Raw genomic sequence first — 4,955 nt, forward strand, 5'->3', positions numbered from 1 at the left:
TTTATCATGACACATCAATCATTGTCATATTGCTAGCATGATCATGTAGTTGACATAGTATTTGTGGCAAAGCCACCATTCATAATTATTTCATAGATGTCACTCTTGGTTCATTGCATATCCCGGTACACCGCCGGAGGCATTCATATAGAGTCATACTTTGTTCTAGTATCGAGTTTTAATCATTGAGTTGTAAATAAATAGAAGTGTGATGATCATCATTTTCTAGAGCATTGTCCCAAGTGAGGAATAAAAAAAAAGAGAAAGGCCATAAAAAAAGAGAAGGCCCAAAAAAATGAGAGAAAAAGAGAGAAGGGACAATGCTACTATCCTTTGCCACACTTGTGATTCAAAGTAGCACCATAATCTTCATGATAAGGAGTCTCTTGTTTTGTCACTTTCATATACTAGTGGGAATTTTTCATTATAGAAATTGTCTTGTATATTCCAACAATGGGCCTCCTCAAGTGCCCTAGGTCTTCGTGAGCAAGCAAGTTCGATGCACACCCACTTAGTTTCTTTTGTTGAGCTTTCATACATTTATAGCTCTAGTGCATCCGTTGCATGGCAATCCCTACTCCTTGCATTAACATTAATCGATGGGCATCTCCATAGCTCATTGATTAGCCTCGTTGATGTGAGACTTTCTCCTTTTTTGTCTTCTCCACATAACCCCCATCATCATATTCTATTCCACCCATAGTGCTATGTCCATGGCTCGCGCTCGTATATTGCGTGGAAGTTTATAGGTTTGAGATTTTCTTGGCTTGGCTTGTCATCGGGGTTGTGCACGATGAGAGCTTTCTTGTGTGACGAAAATGGAGCATGACTAAACTATATGATTTTGTAGGGATGAACTTTCTTTGGCCATGTTATTTTGAGAAGACATAATTGCTTAGTTAGTATGTTTGAAGTATTATTATTTTTATGTCAATATGAACTTTTATCTTGAATCTTTCGGATCTGAATATTCATACCACAATTAAGAAGAATTACATTGAAATTATGTCAAGTAGCACTCCACATCAAAAATTATCTTTTTTATCATTTACCTACTCGAGGACAAGCAGGAACTAAGCTTGGGATGCTTGATATGTCTCCAACGTATCTATAATTTTTGATTGATCCATCCTATATTATCTACTGTTTTGGACATTATTGGGCTTTATTATTCACTTTTATATTATTTTTGGGACTAACCTATTAACCGGAGGCCCAGCCCAGAATTGCTGTTTTTTTCCTATTTCAGAGTTTCAAAGAAAAGGAATATCAAATGGAGTCCAAACGGAATGAAACCTTCGGGAACGTCATTTTTAGGAAGATTATGATCCGGGAGACTCGGACCCTACGTCAAGAAATAAAAGAGGAAGCCACGAGGTAGGGGGGCGCGGCCTCCACCCTCGTGGGCCCCCTGTTGCTCCACCGACGTACTCCTTCCTCCTATATATACCTACGTACCCCCAAATGATCAGATAAAGAGCGAAAAACCTAATTCCACCGCGGCAACCCTCTGTACCCACGAGATCCCATCTTGGGGCCTGTTCCGGAGCTCTATCGGAGAGGGCATCCATTACGGAGGGCTTCTACATCAACACCATAGCCTCTTCGATGAAGTGTGAGTAGTTTACCTCAGACCTTCGGGTCCATAGTTAGTAGCTAGATGGCTTCTTCTCTCTTTTTGGATCTCAATACAATGTTCTCCCCCTCTCTCGTGGAGATCAATTCGATGTGATCTTCTTTTTGCGGTGTGTTTGTTGGGACCGATGAATTGTGGGTTTATGATCAAGATTATCTATGAATAATATTTTGAATCTTCTCTGAATTCTTTTATGTATGATTGGTTACCTTTGCAAGTCTCTTCGAATTATCAGTTTGGTTTGTCCTACTAGATTGATCTTTCTTGCAATGGGAGAAGTTCTTAGCTTTGGGTTCAATCTTGCGGTGTCCTTTCTTAGTGACAGTAGGGGCAGCAAGGCACGTATTGTATTGTTGCCATCGAGGATAACAAGATGGTTTTTTTTATCATATTGCATGAATTTATCCCTCTACATCATGTCATCTTACTTAAGGTGTTACTCTGTTTTCATGAACTTAATACTCTAGATGCATGCTGGATAGCGGTCGATGAGTGGAGTAATAGTAGTAGATGCAGGCAGGAGTCAGTCTACTTGTCTCGGACGTGATGCCTATATACATGATCATACCTAGATATTCTCATAACTATGCTCAATTCTATCAATTGCTCAACAGTAATTCGTTCACCCACCATAAAATATTTATGCTCTTGAGGGAAGCCACTAGTGAAACCTATGGCCCCCGGGTCTATCTTCATCATATTAATCTTCCAACACTTAGTTATTTCCTTTGCGTTTTACTTTGCTTTTATTTTACTTTGCCTCTTTATCACAAAAATACCAAAAATATTATCCTATCATATCTATCAGATCTCACTCTCGTAAGTGACCGTGAAGGGATTGACAACCCCTTATCGGGTTGGTTGCGAGGATTTATTTGTATTGTGCAGGTATGAGGGACTCGCGCGTAGCCTCGTACTTGATTGATTCCTTGGTTCTCAAAAACTGAGGGAAATACTTACGCTACTTTGCTGCATCACCCTTTCCTCTTCAAGGGAAAACCAACGCAGTGCTCAAGAGGTAGCAGGGGACAAGAGTATGTCGCCGGTGCCTAGAAACGGGATGAGGCATAAACATGTACGCCGACGCATCTTACCCAGGTTCGGGGCTCTCCTAGGAGATTGTCGGATTTCGGGTTCCGGCAACCCTTGAGGTTCGAACACTGGGGTGCACACGAAGATCTCTCTCTCTCCCTATCTCGCTCTCGCAATGATCGCAAGGCCTAGCTCAACGAACCGAAAGAACGAGAGACACGAGAGTTTATACTGGTTCAGGCCACCGATGTGGTGTAATACCCTACTCCAGTGTGGTGTCGTGGATTGCCCCTTGGGCTGAGGATGAACAGTTACAAGGGAAGAACAGCCTCCTGAGGAGAGGTGCTCTTGTTCTTGGTGAGCTTGTGTGATTGAGGGTGATCTGAATGATCCGTCCCTTGCCACGATAGTGGCTAGTCCTATTTATAGAGGCCCTGGTCCTCTCCCCAAATGTTAGGCGGGAAGGGATCCCACAACTGCCAAATTCGAAGGGAGACAACAAGTACAAGTTATCCTGACTAAAGGTGGTCTTCGCCCGCCAAAGGCTCTGGTGGTGACGCCGTCTTGGGCTCCATGGTGACCTCCGTCCTGCCGTCCTGCTGGTATTAGTCTCGTTGCACCGATATGGAAACCTTTGCCTGATGCCTCGGGACTCCTCGCCTGCGCTTGCCTCTTTAGCACCCAAGAGGAAATGAGGACGCTGCGCGTGCTGGCGCCTGCCTGGCTCCACTCGTCATGGCTTGCGTCACAGGAACCTCACGAGGTGCCCCTTGCCTTGATCTCTTCGCCCCTCGCGAGCCAGCCTGGTGAGGCCACCCCCGAGGAGGGCTTGCATCGTCCGCCTCGGGAGGCTTGGCCCCTCGCGAGGGTCTTGAGTGTTTGCTGGTGAAGACGGGCCGTACATGGCCGCTTAGTGGAGCCACGCCGTGGGCCGCATGCGGGCAAGTCTGGGGACCCCCGTTCCTAGGACGACGACAGTAGCCCCCGGGCCGAAGGCGCGCTCGGACTTGGCTGTGAGGCGAAGCCAAAGGGAAAGTGCAGACCGCCGGGGGCCCCAACAGCCTGCGGCCTTGGTTGACGCATCGCAATTGATTGGACGTCGGCGTCTCCGCTTCCCCACGCTGCCTCAGCAATTACCCAGCTTGACGAGTCCCTACTGCATGCAAAGAAAAATCATCATTACCTGTGATCGTGGGGATCGCCGGTTGGCCTTCTCCCGCTATAAATGAGGAGGGGGCGGAGCCCCCGTCGCTCATCTCTTCCTGCTCCGCTCGCTTCTTCTTCCTTGCTTCATTGCTATTAGAGACTCCCATGGCGCCTGCGAAGAGGTTCTTGGCCGCAGAGAAGGGGAAGGCCCGCTAGGAGGGGCCCGGTTCGCCGCCGCCCAAGAGGGGGCGCGGCCGCCCACGCAAGCACACCGCGACCCCCGCCGTGGCCCCTCGCGGCCGCGGCGGCGCCTCTTCGTGTGGTGGGAGTCACCCAGGTCGTGGCAGTCCTGTTGATGAAGGGAGGCTCTCCACGGTCGCGCGGCTTCCACTCGGCGGAGCTGCTGCCGGAGTTCGTCGTGTGGTCAGAGAACCCGGCCGGCACCTGGCTTCAGCTCCCACGCTTTTTCGCCGACGAGCTGCCTGCCACAGGTCCAGGCGGTCTCTGGCTGCAGGCGGACGGCTGCTACAGCAAGGCTTCATGGGTCGCGGTCAAGGTCTCTGTCGCAGGCAACGCAGCCCTGGCTCGTGGCTGGCAGATGCTCGCACGCGCACGCGGCCTGGGCCGGCGGTGCACCCTCTACCTCAAGTACGACGGCAACGCGACCCTCTATGTGAGGGTGTTCGGGGAAGATGGTCGCCGCGTCGGGTGCTGCCCTAAGGACAACGATGGTGGTGAGGTGCTCAGCCTTGGCGACGGCCACGACGAGGGTGAAGGCGGGCATGTCCTTGGCGCCGGCCATGGCTCGTCCAACTACGGGGACTCTTCTTTGGGCGATAGCTCCAGCAGCGGCGGCTACGACCAGCCGCTGCGCCCGCTTCGAGGGCGGCAGTGGGTCGTCTCCTCGCCGTGCCCCAGTGAAGCGCGAGGAGGGGTCTGGCTGAGCCCAGGAGAGCACCATGAATCCATCCTCGCGAACTTCCGCGGGAGTGCGCGCCACTTTTGTTTCGTTCTTCCTTTTCTTCCTGCATTAAGAGAGAGACAAGTATGGGGCCCCGCAGGGGCGTGCAACGAACCATGATTTCCAAGTTGCTATGCTATGTTTATCATTCCTGTGTCGTATTGCAACATCAAGGTTTTG

The sequence above is a fragment of the Aegilops tauschii genome, chromosome 1 (genome assembly GCF_002575655.3).
Source record: "Aegilops tauschii subsp. strangulata cultivar AL8/78 chromosome 1, Aet v6.0, whole genome shotgun sequence".
Taxonomy (NCBI): Eukaryota; Viridiplantae; Streptophyta; class Magnoliopsida; order Poales; family Poaceae; genus Aegilops; species Aegilops tauschii.